This window comes from Microcebus murinus, chromosome 1 (assembly GCF_040939455.1).
Source record: "Microcebus murinus isolate Inina chromosome 1, M.murinus_Inina_mat1.0, whole genome shotgun sequence".
Lineage (NCBI taxonomy): Eukaryota > Metazoa > Chordata > Mammalia > Primates > Cheirogaleidae > Microcebus > Microcebus murinus.
The window spans coordinates 98,593,114-98,613,511 of NC_134104.1; the positions used below are offsets into that span (position 1 = coordinate 98,593,114).

The window sequence follows — 20,398 nt, forward strand, 5'->3', positions numbered from 1 at the left end:
AATCAAAACTATACAATAAGATACCCACTTCACACCAACTAGAATGGCTACAACTGTAAAAACAAATAACAGCAAATATTGGAGAATGCATAGAGAAATTGGAACCATCATATATTGCTAGTGGGAATGTAAAATGGTATAGTTGCTGTGGAAGAGTTTGGTAGTTCCTCAAAAGTTAACATAGAGTTGCCAAATAACAGAGCAATTTCACCCCTGGGCGTATATATTCAAGAGAATTGGAAAGTTATGTTCGTGCAACAACTTGTACACAAATGTTCATAGCAGTATTACTCATAATAGCCCAAAAGTGGAAACAACTCAAGTGCCCATTGAATGATGAATGGATAAATCAAATGTGGTGGGGAATAGAACATGAAATATCCAGCAATAAAAAGGATGTAGTTGATGCATGCTACAACGTAGATGAACATCAAACAGATTATGCTAAGTGAAAGAAGACCACATATTATATGATTCCATTTACATAACATATCCACAATAGGCAAATCTATATATACAGAAAGTAGAATAGTTGTTGTCTAGGGCTTAAGTAAAAGGTGAGGTTGGAGAGAAATAGGGAGTGACTGATAAAGGGTACACAGTATATTTTTGGGGTGATGCAAATGTTCTAAAATTGACAATAATAATGATTGCATAAGTATGAATGTACTAAGAACCACTGAATTGTACACTTCAAGTAGATGAAGTGTATCGTGAATTATATCTCAATAAAGCTGGTTTTTAAGATTATCCAAGATACTAAAAGAACAAATAGGTTTAGAACTTGGAGTTCATAAATCCCTATGTACCATGTGACTAGACCAATAGTTTACATAAGATTTTTTCCCAAGGGCCACATTGAAATATATGAAATAATTAGGAGTGGCACAAGTATCATACAGCTATGTGATTCACATATGTTTACACACCTGTCCAAGTTTGTCCATTTGGAAATAAGCCAAATGTCATTAGTATAGTCCTATAGAGAATTTTCTTGCAATACCATATCTTTTTGGCTCTATCCACTCAGTATAGTAATCCTAGGACCTACAAAGCCAGTTGTTCTTTCTTCTTCTATATAAGTCTACTTCTTTATCAGTTCTTCAGGTCAGTTGTTATAACCTACACTGGGCGAGAGAGGGAGGTACCTGAATCTCAGCCAAAAGCATCTTTGTCATCTGCTCAGATTGGCCCAATTTAGCTAACACTAGGTTGGCCCTAAAAGCCATAGCCTTGGCTTTTAGGGAAAGCAAGAGACAGAACAGCCACTGAGGTCCTCCCTGCACGTTGATGTGTCCTGGTTGGAATACATCTATTGTGATTATGACAACCTCAAATGCAGAAGACACCCCCAAATAATCAATACATTCCTCTATTCATCTTTTATGCTTTGAGTTCCCACGAGCCTCCTGATCCTGTACTCAGAACCATGGAATTGGATAATAGTGCTTTGTCCAGACATGGGAACATAAAATTAGTGAGTCTCAGAGTTTCACAGGTATGGTAAGCAGCATTTGACCTTGTTGCCAGATGGTTCTGTATAATGAACCAAACCATACCCTTAGCTCAAGGGGTTCACGGCTACCTGCATCAGGAAACCTCAAGGAATTTCCATGCTCACCAGCACAGGCTTATCTTTTATCCTCCCATAGATATGTTTTTAAAGAGCATACCATGCTGACTGAAGTGGACTCCATGTGGGTTTTGACCATCAAAGCTTTTGTAAAGTTCCTGCTGTCACATTTTGACCAATTAGAAGATTTCTATAAAATAATTTTTAATGTCTGTCCATTTATCTATATATATAATTCATGTAGGAAAACCTTGATCATAGTTACTATTTTTTAATATTGCTTTTGTCAGGATTAATAACCCATTTATTCAACAGATATTTATTGCACGTCTACTCTGTATCAGGGTACTTCTGACACTTCTAGGCCCTGGATGAATAATAAACAAAACAGACAAAAACTCCTGGTATATCAGACATTAATAATAATAATAAGTGAATTATATAGTGTATAGAAGAAGGTAAGGGTGCTGAAGAAAAATAAAACAGGGAAAAGGATGAGGTACATTTTTAAACTGTGAGGTGAGGGTAGGAAGTAAGATCATGCAAGTAGATGATGTAACTATCACGTACAGACCTGGCCACTGCGATTCTGGGACAGGCCATAAGGATTATGTCAAGCTCCACTTCTCTCCTCCTCTTGGGAGCTTTGGTTTCTTTCCTCTTCACATTAACTTCCCACCAGTATTATTGTACTGCCTGGATTTGCTGTTGTTTCACCAGGAAAAATACTGTATTAGCCCCTAAACATTCCAAGTAGGCATGAAGAAGACATAACCCAACACCCACTCTAAAGAATAACAACCTAAAGAAAACATTGCTTTATAATAACAAAAATTATTGCTCACAGAAGTCATTCACCTAGGCTTTCAGTTTACTTTTGGCATTTTCCTCTAGTGTTTCCCTGGATTATTGTAGTCTTCCAGGGGATTGTGTGGTAAATAATTAAGAACAGGTTCCCCAAAGTTAACATATTTTGAAGAGTGAAAAGTTGGGGGAGAAGTCGAGGGAAGGAAATTTCTAAGCCATCCCAGATAAGTGAAAGAAGAACAAATCTTTCACAACTACAGAGAGTGAGCAGAGCATCAAATCCCACTGGAAAAATACAGGGAAAAAGCAATCGAAGAGTCTCCACCACTTTATCAGATTGTCCCAGAATCTCTACTCAGGGCACCTGGTTTAAAAGAGACCTAGAGAGGCCTTTTTCTAGTAAAATTTAATGAATGTGGCAGCTTTCTTGGACTAGAGCTTTTAGATTATAACTTAAAAGGCAGCAGGGACTTGATTCTGCAAGTTGAAAGGGAACATGTATTTCAGGCTTAGAGGAGAAGTGTTAAAGAATGTTCAGAGTACAGATAGAAATAATCAAAAAACACCCCTGTTATAATGGAGTTATTATGGAGCATTAGGATTTTCATTCATTTATTCAACACATTTTAATGGAGCAGCCACTATGTGCCAGGCACTGGGGAAACAAGACAAAGGAGCACCTTACTTCAAAGACCTTTCTTTCTAGAAGTTACATAATATACCTCTTGCTGCAAAGTAGCTGAAGAACACAGGAATAAGGCCAACAACTTTCTGACCTGCCATCCTGAGACCACCTCTAGACGGGGTTACAGCCTCCTCCATCCCCGAGTACTCTGCACTCCCATGTCATAGCACTGACCAGTGTGTGTGGATGCTTGCTTAATTATCCCTCCTCCTCTCTAGAAAGTGGGCTGAGAACTGTGACCACGTCTATCTTACTGACAGTTTATATCCCTCCTACATGCTTGCTAAATACTTGATTGAGTGGCTGGCTGGCTGGAAGGATGGATAAATGGGATGATTTGAGTTATGATCAGAAATCTTTGCATAGAATGGCAGCCTGGGAGAGTGATTAAGAGTGTGTGCTCTGCATTCGCTGTGTGATGTCGGGCCAGTTTTTAAATTTTCCAATGTCCCAGTCTCCTCATTTGTAAAATGGGTATAGAAATAGTGCCTCCATTATAGTGTTGTTAAGTTAATTGCATAAGGTAATGCACATAAAGTGCTTAGAGAAGTTCTGAAACAAATCACTCAATAAATATCCACTATTATCATCAGTATAGAATGGCAGCTTGTAGGTGACAATTTGCTATTCAGTATTGTATTCCTGCTTTTTTGGCTTCATTATAAGATTAAAGAATGTCAATTAGTAACTCCAAGCTAAAGTTACCACTTTGAGTTCAAGATCAGTGAAAAGATTAAAAAGAGAAATTGCGAATAAATATGAGTAGCACATTGAACAAGAAAATTAAAAGGACTAGAAAAAGAAAGAAGTAAAAAAGTTCAAAATGGCATATCCAAAACAACATTTCTGTGGGAAAAATACCTCTATTCTCACACTTACATCCCCCATAGACAGCTTTTGAGTTAAATATATTGCTTACCAACATAATGAAAATAAAATTTCGAAATAAATAAGTAAAAAGCCTTCTGATCTAGTATTTAGCAACCATAAACTCTAAGAAACATAATTGACTCTCTATTTAAAAGTTATAAAATAAATTAATTCTGTTACTTTTAAATTTAAAATATAGATACATATATTGTTATGAGTATATATATTAATGCATATATGTATATATATTTGTAAATAATGCTGAGAGGTATATATTGATGAATATTACTATTAGTATCCTATTGTGCAAAGCTACAATAGAAAAATTCAACAACTTCTTATAAATATAGCCCAAGCTCTACATTTATAATCAAACATAATATCAGTACTACTCACTAATTTAGATGCTATGGGAAGTGCTTACTCAATTTTCATGGCCTTTGTGAATAATACATGTTAAATAGCCCTAGTTTCTTTTATAATGCTTTAAATAAGTTTTTTCACAGTCTGGTCATGCAGGCTATTAATCTAGTTATCTGTAACTGTAAACAAGGCAACTCTTTACAAGATAACAAGCTATGGGTGGGGGAAGTACATTTGCTCTGTTACTTAGTTCTGTGCAGTTAAGTTGGAAGAGTCCCACTTAATATTTGGCAGTATGCTTGAGACAATACAATCTCATGTGTTTTATCTTCTAAGAATAGTACACAGTTTCTCCCTTATTAACTCATCTGAAGAGTAATTTTTAAGTAAAATTGACTTATGGTCCCTTCGTTGGTAGAAAAATTAGGCATAGAAGGAATATATAACTGAGCCCAATATTCCAATTACCAAGCATCCCTCCTTACTCCTCAAGGCTACAAATATTATGTCTGCTCCAGAACAGAGAACTTGGGTCTTAAAATTTTAACAATGCATTTTATTGCCCAAAACTTTAAACAAAGAAAAAAAAACCAATCGGGTTGGCCTAGTTCTGGTTTTGATGGGCAGGAAAGTCAGCTTATAATTTAGAACAAAAGGAAAAGTTGTTCCACAGGTTTCCTCTATTTAGGAGGAGACAAGCATCAATGCATACACAAAATAGATGCTACGGTTCCACTGTAACCTACTAACTTTCGTCCAGGTGAATTCTTTCTCCCAGCCTCATGGATGTCAAACTTTCACCCACTTATATCATATGTCTCTGAAGGGTTCCATAGAGTCACCTGGAAGAAATCTCTTAGATAAGATGAAATAGAAAGCATGTAAAAATAGGAGAAACAAATAATAATTGTGATAAAAGTTAATTTTTTTTGTAACCATTACTAAGACCAGGTACCACTATGGACCCTTTACCAATGCTATGTTGTTTAACCTCCATAACAATGCAGAAATAATAAATAAGCTCTGTGTTACTGATGACATAGTGATGTTCAGAGGTTAAACAACATTCTGAATATCACACAATAGCAAGCTCCAGTTTGCCAATTTCAAAGTCCACACATTTTAACTATGGCAAGGAAAGTTTTTAACAAAGCAAATAATTCTCCGATGGGATATTTAATTCTACTGTGGAAATATTATCTTAGAATTGGTGAAATTTTAGTGATCTCTTCTTAAGACCTGCTTTCTTATTCATAGCAACCCTCAGAAGGGGTTGTATAGTCTCTGCTTGAATAATTTTCCTAATGGGGCTTTCACTAGCAACCCATTCCTCTTAAGACACCTTTTATTGTTTAAAGTTTTTCCTAAGATCCACCTCTGAAAGCAATAAAATAGTTCCAAACCTTTTCCTCCATGACCGTCTATAACATCATTTAAGACATTTTAGATCTTTTAAGACCTTCATGGCACATTCTTCTCCCAAAATCTTCTGTCAGTGTTTCCCATAGGAAGCCTTATAAACCTTCCCCATCTAGCTTTCTATGGATGTGCTCAGCTGGCTGAAGTAACCATTTTTAACAGCTAGAAGGATACTAATCCAAAGCCAAGAGCCATAGCTCCTTTAGCTCATCTGTGATACAATACTTCTATGAATATAAGAGAATATTGGATCATTTATTTATTTGTCAACCATATTATGACTCTGTTGGTGCATAATGGACTTTATAAGGGAAAATTTCTTATGTTGTTGCTGTTGTTGTTGTTGTTGTTGAGACAGGGTCTTGCTCTGTCTCTTGGACTAGTGTAGTGGCATCAGCCTAGCTCACAGCAACCTCAAACTCCTGGGCTCAAGCGATTCTCCTGCCTCAGCCTCCCAAGTAGCTGGGACAACAGGCAGGCACACACCACCACGCCGGGCTAATTTTTCTAATTTTTGTAGAAATGAGTCTCACTCTTGCTCAGGCCAGTCTCAAACTCGAACCCTCAAACGATCCTACCTTGGCCTTCCAAGGTGCTGGAATTACTGGCGTGAGCCACCACACCCGGCCACCTTAGTCTTTTTTACTTGAACTGCTCATAAGCCAAATTTCACCCATCTTACCCTTGAGCAATTGATTTTTTTAATGGAAGAACATGACCCTTTTATTTCCCCCTAAGTTTTTTTTTTTTTTTTTGAGATAGAGTCTTGCTTGTTGCCCAGGCTATAGTGAGTGCCATGGCGTCAGCCTAGCTCACAGCAACCTCAAACTCCTGGGCTCAAGTAATCCTTCTGCCACAGCCTCCCGAGTAGCTGGGACTACAGGCATGTGCCACCATGCCTGGCTAATTTTTATATATATATATTAGTTGGCCAATTAATTTCTTTCTATTTATAGTAGAGACGGGGTCTCGCTCTTGCTCAGGCTGGTTTCGAACTCCTGACCTCGAGCAATCCGCCCGCCTCGGCCTCCCAGAGTGCTAGGATTACAGATGTGAGCCACCGTGCCCGGCCTGCCCCTAAGTTTTACCTTCAGACATTCTTTCAGCTCTGCAATCTACTAAGCCCCTTATACCTCCACCCCATAAACTGGGGTCATCTGCCAATTTAACCATCCATATTTTCCATAACTTAATTCATATGAACAAACATGCTCCAATGGTCAGGGCAAAATGCAAAGCCCTGGGGCTCATTACTGAAGACCCACTAGCCGTCTTTATGATGATTTATTAATTATAATACAAAACACTTTCACAAATATAATTGTATTTAATTCCCACAACTACCCTATGCATAAGACACTGCCATTGTTCTATATGTGAAGAAAAAGAACATAGGCCTTGCCTGACTTGACAGAACTAATAAATGACAAAATAGGAACAAGCCTTGGGGCTTCTGAGTGTATTCGAAGTGTTTTTAAAGACATATTTTTAAACATAGTGACTAATCTAATATCCTTTTCCTTCCCCCCACCCCATAGATATTAACAGAGACTAATTAAAGTTGAGAAACATTTTCCACAAACAAAATCTCACCCATAAACCCAAGGTGGAAAGCAGATCCAAGCAAGCTGCTCCAAAAGAAGCAGGGTGGGGGTTCTCAGCCCCTCTCTTTGTCCCACGTGGGCCTCCCTCCCCCAAGCCTGGCACCTGCAGCAGCATGTAGTCCTCAGAGTACAGCTGGGAATCACTAGCAGTGAGGACAGTGGTGTGTCCTCAAACCATGACCTTTTCTAAAAATAATTTTTAAAATAAGGCTACGTTGTCATGCCTTGTTTTGATAATATATTCTAGACTTTTGTGGGAGATAATCAGTCTAAGTGGTTTAATGACCGTTTTACATGGGACAGAATTGTTTTAAAGTTTGAAGACATCTTTGGGTTTATTGAATTCAAATCTTTATTTCATAGATGAAGAAACAGCAACTGAGAGAGGAGAAGTAACCTACACAGGAACATTTTGTGAAGGCACAAGGTCTAGGACCCAGATCTGGACCCTCCTGGGCAGGTAAATTCTTCTCATAATATCCTGAGGCTTGCGTTTAGAAATCTGAACCCTTTGATTGAAAGACGACATCTTTAATAAGTTGTCTAGTTCTCTTTTAAGCCAATGCCAAACATTTATTGTATACTGGATATTATATTGACTACTTAAGATGATACTAAGAAGCAAAATATGGCAATTAGCTTTAGTAATTAGGCCTTAAAAAAGTGGTCTTAGCTTACACACATTACAGCCTCCTTTGAAATGTATGCAGAAAAATGTTTATGCAGAAAAATGTTTATGCAAAATGTGCCTACATTGCAAGGGGTTTGTAGCTACCACCCTCCTCCGAATCCTTGACCTCCAGGTTAAGAACCACTGGCCTGGAAGAAGCCAATCCCAGTACAAGTGCCAACGTTAGACTTGCATCGCCCCAGCTACTATCTTATTTATGGGTCTGCTGGTTAAAGACTGCTTTTGTTTCAACATCCTTCATCTTTTATTTAAATGGAGCAGCATCTTATCCTGGAAGACCTTTGGTACAAGAGAAGAATATATGTTTTAACAAGCATTTCATTAACTAGGCTGGACAAATTAAAATAAAATATGGTAAAATAAGAACATTGTTTTCTAAAAGTGTTAACAATGAAAGTGAGGATGATCAGTATTCAAAACAGGATATTTAAGACTATGCTTTCAGGGATCATTTCTATAGTTCATTAAAACAGGCTAATCATTTTCTTTCTGGTTCTTTTATTTTTAAGAAAGAAAGTAAGGGAAATACAATGGGAAAAAAAAAAAAAAAGCCCTGGATACTAGCTGCCTGCTCCCTCTTGTTCAATCTACAGTTAGATTGACCTAACAGCCAATGGAAAAAAGGAGGGGGAGTGTGGACAAAAAGAAGTAGATTTACCTTATGAATGGTTGTTTCCTAATCCTTCTCTTTTTGCCACAACGTTTTAGGAGATTTATGGCTGCAAAATGGTTGGCAACAGTTTCTTCATTTCAAAATATTTTGATAAGCTCAATATTTCCTTAAAATCATTGATAATGAGGCTTTATTTCACTAATTCAAAAAATACTTGTTGGAAGCCTAACATTTGTAAAATGCTGTTTAGGAAATAAGCAGTATGGTGTGATGGGAAGAACACATTGGAATGATAGGATCCCGGGATATAATCCAAGTGTTGATTCCTCCTGGGCTTCTGAAAATCTGCAAGGTATAAAACTTAGCCTCAGTTTCCTCATCTTTGAAATGAGGTAATATATTTAAGGGGCTTAATATAGTTGGGTTTTTTTCTTTTCTTTCTTTCTTTTTTTCTTTTTTTTTTTTTTTGCAACAGGGTCTTACTCTGTTGCTCAGTCTGGAGTGCAGTGGCATCATTATACCTCACTGCAGCCTCAAACACCTGGGCTCAAATGATCCTCCCACTTTGGCTTCCTAGAGTGCTAAGATTACAGGTGTGAGCCAGCATGCCCTGCGGTACAGTTCTTCACATGTGTAAGGTACTCAGCAAAGAGTGTTACTGTCAAGATTGCTGAGGTCTTTTTGTCTCTTTCATGACAGCCACATCAGAATTGAATAAACATTCTGAAGAATAATCTCTCTAAAACTGGTTTCTAAGTTAGTAACTGATAAAGGTCACATGTTCTACCTTAAAATGATCCCATTCTCTTTCACTCTTTGTCAGGTGCTCACAATCTATCAATAGTATATTAGTGTAATGTGGTAGTAATTATAATAGCTAACATTCATTTAGCCCTTCCTACATACTATCCTAACTATTTTATAGTTTTTAATCTTCTCAATTGTATGAAGTTCTGTTATTTCTATTTTCTAGTTTGAGAAATTGAGGGTCAGAATGGTTAAGTAACTTAGCCAGGGTCACAGAATGAGTAAGGACAGACCCAGACAGGACCCAGAGCCCAAGCCTGGAACTGCTGTACCACGCTGCCCCTCAGCAGGATTCTCACCCAACTCCCCACACCATCATCATGTGACCTTGGACCTCAGTTTCTTCATCATTAAAATAGGGATAATTTAAGTTAAGCATCTAGCTATTGCCGGCCACACTGATGCTCAAAATGCTATTTCTATTCCTTGAAGAGTTCCACATTATAAAATTCTAGTGTCTTCATGAAAGATATCTGTATTTGCTTTTTAGAGCTGCTGTATCAAATTACCATGGATTTGGTGGCTTAAAACAACAGGAATTTATTCTCTAATAGTTCTGGAGGCTAGAAGTCTGCAACTCAGGTGTTGGTGGGGCTGTGCTCCCTCCAAAGGCTCTAGGGAGAATTCTTCACTTCTTCCAGCTTCTGGTGGCTCTGGGCATTTCTTGACTTGTGGCTACATAACTCCAATGTTTGCCTCTGTCTTCACATGCCTTTCTCCTCTGTGTGTCTCTTCTAAGGACAATTGTCATCGAATTTAAGGCTGACCTCGATAATCTAGAATGCAGTCTTATCAAGATCCTTAACTTAATTTCATCTACAAACAACTGTATTCCAAATAAGGTCACATTCACTAATTCCAGGAACTGGACTTATCTTTTGCAAGCCTACCATCCAACCCACTACAATATCTTAATCGACATATTTTTTTGTCTTGGGAGGTTCCCTCTGGCAGTCTTCCTGACAACACACCTACATTTATTCAAAAGAGGGAGTAGAACATTTCATCTCACCCTGCTTGGGCCTATAGTTAAAATAATTACAAAATCTGTTGGTTGGAAATTTTTTTTTAGATACGCTCAGTTGCCATCAACCTTTTCCACATTCACATGAGAATCAACAAAGTTCTTGGGAAATGAACAATTGTTACCTATTTAAAAGAAGAACTGACCGGGCGTGGCAGCTCACACCTGTAATCCTAGCACTCTGGGAGGCCAAGGCAGGCAGATCTTTTGAGCTCAGGAGTTTGAGACCAGCCTGAGCAAGAGTGAGACCCTCATCTCTACTAAAATAGAAAGAAATTAGCTGGACAACTAAAAATATATAGAAAAAATTAGCCGTGCATGGTGGTGCATGCCTACTGTAGTCCCAGCTACTCAGAGGCTGAGGCAGAAGGATTGCTTGAGCCCAGGAGTTTGAAGTTGCTGTGAGCTAAGCTGATGCCACAGCACTCTAGGCTGGGCAACAGAGTGAGATTCTGTCTCAAAAAAATAAATAAATAGAAGAAGAACAAGCTTGTAACTGAGCACTCCTCCACTTTGCACTAAAAGCATGTGGGTAGCCACACATCTTGATGCAGGTGAAGGAGAATGAAACCAGCAGTAATATGTCCACATTGTTCTCCCAAGGAGAATCAGAAACCCACTTGGTTAAACTGTCAGTGAGACTTTTTTTGTTTTAGTATATTATTTCAGTAACTCACTTCTAAGTGCAAAATTATAAAATCTAATTAGAGTTATTTAGTTGCCTAAAAGCAACATGCTTTGACTGATTTCTATAAACTCCTGCTTTCTCTTTTGATGTGCCCTCAACCCCATTCCATCCCTGAAACCACCTGATCTAGGACACAGCAGTGTGGTCAGTGGAGCAGGGAAATGTCCCTTGATCTGGGGATTGGCAGAGAGAGCACCTTAGTACTGCCATGTTTGTCTTCAAAATCCTCAGAGTCGTCCTAGCTCTCCACTCATATTTTTCAAAGCAGTAATAATTGGAATGCAGAAACAGGTCAGCTGAGGGCAGTGAAAGGGCAAGAGGCTAGATTACTATTGTCACAAAATCACATCTATGAAAGTTCAATGGTGCTGGTCAGCAAAATAGGAAAAACACTGAACTCACCATCAGAAGCTTTCCGGACAGTGTAATAAGAAATAAAGAATTAGCAGAAGAAGGAGGGGAGGGGCAAATAAATAAGTAAAAACCAAAAAGTTTTATACGCACATCTGTTCAATAATCCCCCAAAAGTGCAAAGAAAACAGACAATTAGAATTTAAAAATTCTGTCAGAAAGGTCTTGATTGACCAGCTGCCTGTACAACCAGATTTCCTGTGACAAAACTCTGGGAACAAGTGCTCAGCAGATGTGTTTCCAACAAGTCAATATTGCAGTAACTCACCTTCTTCACCCTCAAATTGTTCCTTGGATAAAAGTCTTCAGTTTCTGAAGATCCATCAAATATAATGATAGGTAGGGATGAGATAAAAGCTTAATTTTTCACGCCAGACTTCTAGCTCTTAAGAAAAACAGAGTCCTTAGAAACAACAGCAAGCAAGTCATTTTTTGTTTGTTTGTTTTTACCAAACTGTGAGTTTGATGGCTGGGAAGATCTGAGGAAGAGAAGAAAAAGCAGAACTGTCACGATGAGCAGAGAACATACTCGCAAGGAAAGGGGTTTATAATAACTATGGAAAAGTAGTGTTAGTCAAATGACTTAGCTGCTTTTCCACTCTTAGACCTTTTAAGTACTCTTGTTATTGAGGTCTTATGAGCCCCTTATTTCACAGTTTTTCCAAAAGCAGTAAGCATATCATAGAATTTACAATTCCACAAATGCTAGAGGAGATTAAGCTACTAGAATTTCACCAATGCCAAGAACAAACCTATACATGTCAACTCTCCTCTCAGAGGTTCTTTGGAGTTTGACAGTTTCAAGTTTTCCTCTTATATGCTGAAAGCTAAGAAGAAGGAAACTCCAACTAGGACCTCATTATTATTATTTAAAGATTTTTGGAGTTGTTTACTCAGCTTTGGATGGTATATCCATGCAATTTTGCTGGATTAACAATTCTCGACTCCAATTTGAGACTCTCAATGACTTTTAGCATTTTTTTTTTTTTTTTTTTTTTGAGACAGAGTCTCGCTTGTTGCCCAGGCTAGAGTGAGTGCCATGGCGTCAGCCTAGCTCACAGCAACCTCAAACTCCTGGGCTCAAGCAATCCTGCTGCCTCAGCCTCCCGAGTAGCTGGGACTACAGGCATGCGCCACCATGCCCGGCTAATTTTATATATATATTAGTTGGCCAATTAATTTCTTTCTATTTATAGTAGAGACGGGGTCTCGCTCTTGCTCAGGCTGGTTTCGAACTCCTGACCTCGAGCAATCCGCCCGCCTCAGCCTCCCAGAGTGCTAGGATTACAGGCGTGAGCCACCGCGCCCGGCTTCAATGACTTTTAATAACTTAAAATTGTTTAGATTATTTTAAAGTTCATTTTTTAATTTCAGTCCTTAGTAATGTTTAGAGTTATCCATTGAATTTTTTAAAAGTTTTTAATCATGGTAAAATATGTATAACATAAAATTTAGCATCTTAATCATTTTTAAGTGTACCGTTGAGTAGTGTTAAATATATTTACATCATTGTGCAACCAATCTCTAGTACTTTCTCATCTTGCAAAGTTGAAAATCTATACCCATTAAACAGCTCTGCATTCTTTCCCTGACTCTTAGCCTCTGGTAACCACCATTTTACTTTCTATTTCTATGGGTTTGACTCATGTAAGTGAAATCATATAGTATTTCTTTTTTGTGACTGGCCTATTCCACTTTAACAATAAGGTTCATCTATCTTGTACCATGTGCCAGAACCCCCTCCTTTTCAAAGGCTGAATAATGTTCCACTAAATGTATATACCACATTTTCTTTATCCATTCATTTGTCAATAGATATTTGGATTGTTTCCACCTTTTGACTATTGTGAATAACATTACTAAAAATGTACAATGAATATATATTTAATGACTTTTAAAAATAACTTTTAATGATTTTAAGGCCATTGTTAAATTTTTAGTTCTGTTCACTATTTGCTTCTAAAAAGAACTCGGCAGTCCTTGGCAACAATATCTTTAGTAGGAAATAACCACCCAGAAGCTATACTTTCCTCTTTCCTTCTTTATAGTATAATAAGGTTTCTTTCTTTTCTTTTTTAATAAAATAGTAGTAAAGAAGCTCATCCAAAGAAATGACATTGTAGCTAAACCTTGGCCCAGAAGCCCTACTCTTCCTTCCAGTATTGCCAGGAATAAACAGGGATACTTGGTCTGTTACTATGTTAGTAAATGAAAGAACATCAGGAACAAAACAAGATATATTATTCCCCTGTTACAAGTTTCTCTTCTTATTCATTACATCTACTCAGCATTAATGTACTTGACCCTGTTTTTAGTTTCAAAATTTATATCTTCTTTTTAATAGCCACACAATATTGAGATTGATCTAATCTGCATTTAGTATTCCCTCTATTACGAAATTTTTTTGTTAAAGTCAAATTCCAAATTTTCTTTTCCAGCCAGAGTTCTTCATTCATAAATTCCTCTGTAGTCTGTCAGATTGTGCCAAAAACAATGACTGCTTTGAAATTGTAGTTACTCAACATATGCCATGTTGCACAATGTCATCAAATAGTTGGACTGGAAATACATGTTTCCTATTATTCTGCTTTTATTAATGTTAATAAAAATGGAAGCAATAAGATTGGTTCAGATAGCCACAAAACATTCTGCTTTTGTATGTAACATAAAACAGCACTGTACCAACAAGAACTTGGCTAAGTTGTTGGCAAGGCTTTTCCCTTTAGTATATTATTTTAGTAACTCACTCCTAAATGCAATATTATAAGATTTAATTACAGTAATTTAGTTGCCTGAAAGCAATAGCATGCTTTGATTTACAATTGCTTGTTTCTTACTATGTAGGCAGTCTATAGAATTATCCAACTAATTCATGGATGTGTAGAAAAAGTTCCTTAATAGTTTGATTTTTTTTCTTCCCTGGCTTCGATTCATTACAAACTTTTAAGTTGTTTTTTTAACTCCCACTAAAGACTTGGACTCCAAATTCTCACTTCTAGTCTGATATCTAGTATTTACTTCGCTGTCAACATGAGGAACTGGTTGCTAAAGGAAGTCTGAGGAGTATTCTAAGATAGAAAGGAAATTGCAAATAAGGTGTTAAGCAAGGATGAAATTTTCTGTAGGGCACAGAAAACATTGGGGTCACCCATAGAAAACCTAGAGCAAAATATCTGGGAAGTGGGAAGCCAATAAACTCTTGTGCCTAATTTCTTACATAGACACAATATGCTGTTCTGTCATTAACCCTACCGAAATAAGCCACATTCATGTCTCTGATGTAATAAGAAATCATATGTCTTTGTATCTCTGTGAGTCAAATTGTGCTCACATGAATAAGAACTTAAGACTAGGCCTCCAAGACAAGAACCATCTCGTAAAATTGCACAGTGCACAGCCCACACAATGGTATGTGATGGTCCTGCCCAAGACACATTTGAAAATTTGTTTACAGATTGCAATTTCTTTCAAGTAGTGGTTTGCAGTAATGACTACATACATGGATTTATTTATTTAGTTAGTTAGTTAGTTATTTTTATGTACTAGGCACTTTTCAGTTAGCAAACATAAATAAGGACTGGGCTCTTTTCCAATTAAATATACAAACCACTCTATTATTGATATTCTACAAAGACTCTTTGAGTCTATAATAAAATCTTGTACATGGTTTAAAGTTGTATCAAGCCACAAGTAAAACAACAGATACTATAATTACGATGGCTATTACTTAGGAGCCAAAACCCATCTGCCCACTTCTTATTATATCATTGAGATGGTTTTAGAGACAATTATCAATCATCTTCATTTTACACATGGAAAAAATGTGACAGAAAGATTTTGGAACTTGACCAAGGACCAAAAATAAAATGAATAAATAAAAGAAAGAGAAGGGCCGAGTATGGTGGCTCATGCCTATAATCCTGGCACTCTGGGAGTCCAAGGTGGGAGAATCACTTGAGGCCAGGAGTTTGAGACCAGCCTGAGCAAGAATGAGACCCCATTTCTACTAAAAATAGAAAAATTAGCCAGGCGTGGTGGTGTGTACTTGTAGTCCCAGCTACTCAGGAAGCTGAAGCAGAAGAATTGCTTGAGCCCAGGACTTTGAGATTGCTGTGAGTTAGGCTGACGCCAGGGTACTCTAGCCCAGGTGACAGAGCGAGACTCTATCTCAAAACAGAAAAAAAAAGAAAAGAAAAGAAAGAAAGAGAGGAAAGGACTTTCAACAGAATTCAAGTCTTCAAGTGTCTAGATAGTCCCAGCCTTATATTTTTTTCTATTAGAACCACTTTCTTACCTACCAATCTTAAATTATTACTCACCTAGTGTTAGCACTTGTAAAAGCCATTTTAATGGGATTTAAAATCACTTCACAAGTGTTTCTTATTCCCCACAGACTCCATGAACTTTTAACATTCTGAGAAAGTAAAAAAGCATTTGTTATTTTTTTTTAATTTAGCACCAGCTCCCTTCCATCCTTCAAAAAGACAGATTGTACTGAATTAGCAGAAAACAGTCTGTGTAAAATTCAGTGCATGAAAGCAGACAATGAGAATTCATAAGCACCTTTTATGGGCCCCACATTGTGCTGTGGAAATATTAAATAAATCCAAGTATAGTTCCTGACCTCAACAACTTTACAATTCAGTCAGTCAGTCAGTCAGTCAGCCAACTGACCAGATCACCAGCCAGGCCCTGGTGATAAAAAGATGGATGCCGTACATTCCCAGTATTCAAAGACCTTATAGTTTTGACAGGAAACAGATTGTGCATGAATAAAAATGTTATTACAATGATCAAACATAAGAGAAAGCAATATATTTTCCTTTGCAGGGGTGGGAGGGATCTTCTGAGAATGCTTCATAGAAGGGAGGATGTAGGAGCGAGGTCTTAAAGGTAAACAGGATTTTGCCTGACAGAGAAGGTGCATAAGAAAAGTTCTAGAAAAGAAAAGAGCATGAACTAAAACATGGAAGCTTTAGAATTAATGGCATTTAGTGGGAGATTTGAGAAATGAAGCTACAGAGATGGAGAAATCAAACCTTGCAGGTCCTTAAATGACAGGTATCATTTCATAGGAAATGAAGAGCCTTTGAAGGTTTTCAAGCAGAGAAATGAATCTATAAGTTTAGACAATTAATTCTAAAAGCAGCATGGAAGATTGTAAGGTAAAAAGGAGAGAAGTTGGTTGGCTGTTTCATTAGTTTAAGCAAAAAATGGAGAGAGTCCGCAGTACTGTCCAATAAAATTTTCTATAATGATGAAAATATTCTGTGTCTGTGCTGTCCAATATGGTAGCCACTAGCCACATGTGGCTATTGAACATTAGATGTTTGAATTGCCATGTGTGATGGGTGGCTGCCATATTGACAATGCAGAGACATCTTGGAGAAGCTAGCACGTGAGTTAAACTTGAAAGCAGGGTTTTTCCAACTGCAGTTTGCAATGATGGATTAAGAAATCAATGTAGCATTAATGGTTCACAATTGCAATGTTTTTTAATGAAAGAAGAGAATAACACAGAATAGGGTAGAATTGACTAAATAAATATAATAAAACTGAATAGAATAGAAAATATCTGCCTGCACTGCAAAGTATTATTTTGAAAGATGGTTGCTTCAGTTACATGACTATGTGCATGTGTGTGTACACTGGACCACAATGTAAAATATACTTTTTCCTCTCTATTGTGTTTAGAAATATTTAAAAGCCAGTCTCTTATACAAGGGGATTATTTGTCTGTGTACAAAGTTATTGGGAAAAGTTTTCCAGATGGGAAGAATAGCATAAGCAAAGTTCACTGTAGTTTAGAATAAGGGTAACTCTGGACCTTTCAAGGGCTTCCTAATTATTCTTTTTCTTTTGCAATTTTTAAATAGACATTATTGTTTACAACAGCTTTATTTTATTTATTTATTTATTTTTTATTGTTATTATTTTTTTGAGACAGAGTCTCACTCTGCCCGGGCTAGAGTGCCGTGGCATCAGCCTAGCTCACAGCAACCTCAAACTCCTGAGGTCAAGCGATCCTCCTGTCTCAGCCTCTGAGTAGCTGGGGCTACAGGCATGCACCACCATGCCCGGCTAATTTTTTCTATATATTTTTAGTTGTCCAGCTAATTTCTTTCTATTTTAGTAGAGATGGGATCTTGCTTTTGCTCAGGCTGGTCTCAAACTCCTGAGCTCAAAGGATCTGCCTGCCTCGGCCTCCCAGAGTGCTAGGATTACAGGTGTGAGCCACTGTGCCCGGACAAGAACAGCTTTAGATTTACAGAGAAATCCAGAAGACAGTGCAGAGACTTCCCATATACCCTGCACTATTTCCCCTTTTAAAAGCTTACATTAGTGTCACATATTTGTTAAGATTAATGAGCCTATATGGATACACTATTATTAACTAAAGTCCTTACTTTACTCGGATTTCCGTAGTTTTTACCTACTGTCCTGGTTCTGTTCCAGGATTCCATCTGGGATACCACATTACAGTTAGTCATCATCTCTCCTTAGGCTCCTCTTGGCTGTGACCATTTTTTTCATACTTTGCTTGTTTTTGACGACCTTGACAGTTTGGGGGGAGTACTATTCAAGTATCTTGTAGGATGTCCCACTATTGGAATTTGTCTGATATTTTTCTCATGATTAGACTGAGAATATTCGTTATTGAGAGGAAAACCACAAAAGTAAAGTGCCATTTTCATGACATCATTTCATGGCTACATACTATCAACAAGATTAATCACCATCAACATTGACCTAGATCAACTGGCTGAGGTAGTGCCAATCAGTCTTCTTCACTATAAAGTTAGTCCTTTTCATCCCCCTTTCCATACTATATTCCATACTGTGTCACTATGTTCTTAATTTTTTTAATAAATGAATTACTTAATTAAAGAAAGGCATATACTTGCATAAGTCATATTGAGCTCTTTCCAAAGAAAGGCACTGTGAGTACAGAAGCAGGCTCTTTTTAGGTACAGCATCTCTTTCTGCACATGCAGGGCGCTTTTATCACTCCTCAGGTTTTCAGGTTCCAAATATAAAGCACACACACACACACAAAGCTGAGTGATTGAGGTAGAATTCCAAAATAAGTTAAGAAGGAGTTAACTCAAAATCAACTGCAGGTCCTTCTGACTTTTCAGCCTCTGATTCTGATGTTCTGGAAGTAAATTTAAACCAAAATTTGTTAATTTTTTTCCCCAAGAGGGTGGCTACAAAAAGGGAAACTCCTTACTGAGAAAAACCAATAATTTGGAGTACCTTTTTTTTAGGCAGGGGAGAACTACAGGATCACATCTACCATATTCCCAAGGTAAATGCCACTGTACGATATCACCTGCTTCTCATCTTTCATTGCAATTGCCTAACTTCCTATCACTCTTGTTCCCAAGGATGGAACAGCAACAAAAAGCTTCCTGAGCAGGCTCACTCACTATTTTCCTGCAAGCTCCCCTCAACAGTGTTCTCATTTTGTGACTCATACACATGGGCTCATGTTAGCACATGTTTTTTTTTAATTGCTACATTTATTCACTCTCTTCTCCTTACAGGCTAGAAAAAAAGTCCTGTCCCTGAATCACATGAGTCATAAATCCCAGCTCTTCTGCCTCTCAGTCTGAGAGAGCAGATGAAACTTTATCTCCTTCTCACTGCACACAAACCTAGTGAGAGAAAAATCAACACCCATTGATAAAGGGCAGTAACAGTCAGGAATAAGAAATAATCACTCTCTCTCCATTCAGTTATGAAACAACTTCTTAGGGGACATCCAAGTCTCTAATATATTCCACTGTCTCGTGTTCCCTATTCATTCAGTGGATTCCCTTTAGAATTCAGTCTCTCCCTTTGGTTACCAAGACTCTGATAATCCTCCCCCCTCTCGCTCCCCACAACTCGGCAAAGCTCTGCTTTGGGTCTTTCATCTATGCTAAGATGTACATCCCCCTAATAAGGACTTTAGGTTTTGCTAGTTCCCAGTAATACTTGTAATAATAAGCATTCAAAACTTCAGTTGCTGGATGAGAATCTGAACTACAGAATTATAGGGAAAAGTCTTAAATAAGGAAGTAATAGGGCCTGGAGAAACTAAGCAAGGGTAGGGCTGAGACCTCCCACTAGCCTTCACACCCAGCCTCAAGTCCTCATTTGGCTTTGAGGTGATCACTACCTTAGTCTTCAAAGACCACAGAAAACCTCTATTGAAATGTCCACTTCTTCATTCAATGTCAATTTACAGGATATTCCTCACCTGGACCAGTCACATCAACTTGACTTGACAAACCAATTTAATAGCAATTCGGTATTACCCCTTAAAGAAAAGTCTTGGTCCTTTTCTTTAAGATGAGTGATATGATTTAGGAAATCTCTATGCTCCATCCAGCCACTAGTATTCTAGGACTCCACTTTAGCTACTTAATACAGGTGGTACATATTGCTTAAAATATATATTGGTGGAATGTACTTAGCTGAATTTATAATCCTTGAGGGCAATGCCATGACTGTCATGGTCACCATGAATATGCAATCTCAAGTGCAATTTCCAGCATGTTAATAATTATTTTTAATAAATAAATGAAGCAAGGTTGAAAGGAAAAGTTTTCTCCAGTTACTTTCTATCTTCTAGTCTAAGCATCTCCTCCACAAGCAAGTCTCTGGAATTCGTGCTTTACTTGCATTACTGCTATTTCTCAGAGCAATCCAAAGCAGTAGGGAGATTCTTACCTCCATTTTACAGGTGAGGAGACTGAGGCCAACGATAATTCAGTAACTGTCCTAAGGTTACACAGCCAGAAAGTGGAGGAGTCAGGGTTTGAACCAAGGTCTTATTCCAAAATCCATACTCTGCA

At 37.6% G+C, this 20,398-nt stretch overlaps 1 protein-coding gene across 1 annotated transcript in view; it reads left to right on the top strand.

The window, feature by feature from the left end:
- Window positions 1-20,398, top strand: part of SPTSSB (serine palmitoyltransferase small subunit B) — a 30,358-nt gene that overhangs the window by 2,714 nt on the left and 7,246 nt on the right. Inside the window, exon 2 of the mRNA XM_012782779.3 lies at window positions 7,685-7,781. The gene's annotated coding sequence lies outside the window, so the exon portion shown is untranslated. The remainder of the gene's footprint in view (window positions 1-7,684; window positions 7,782-20,398) is intronic.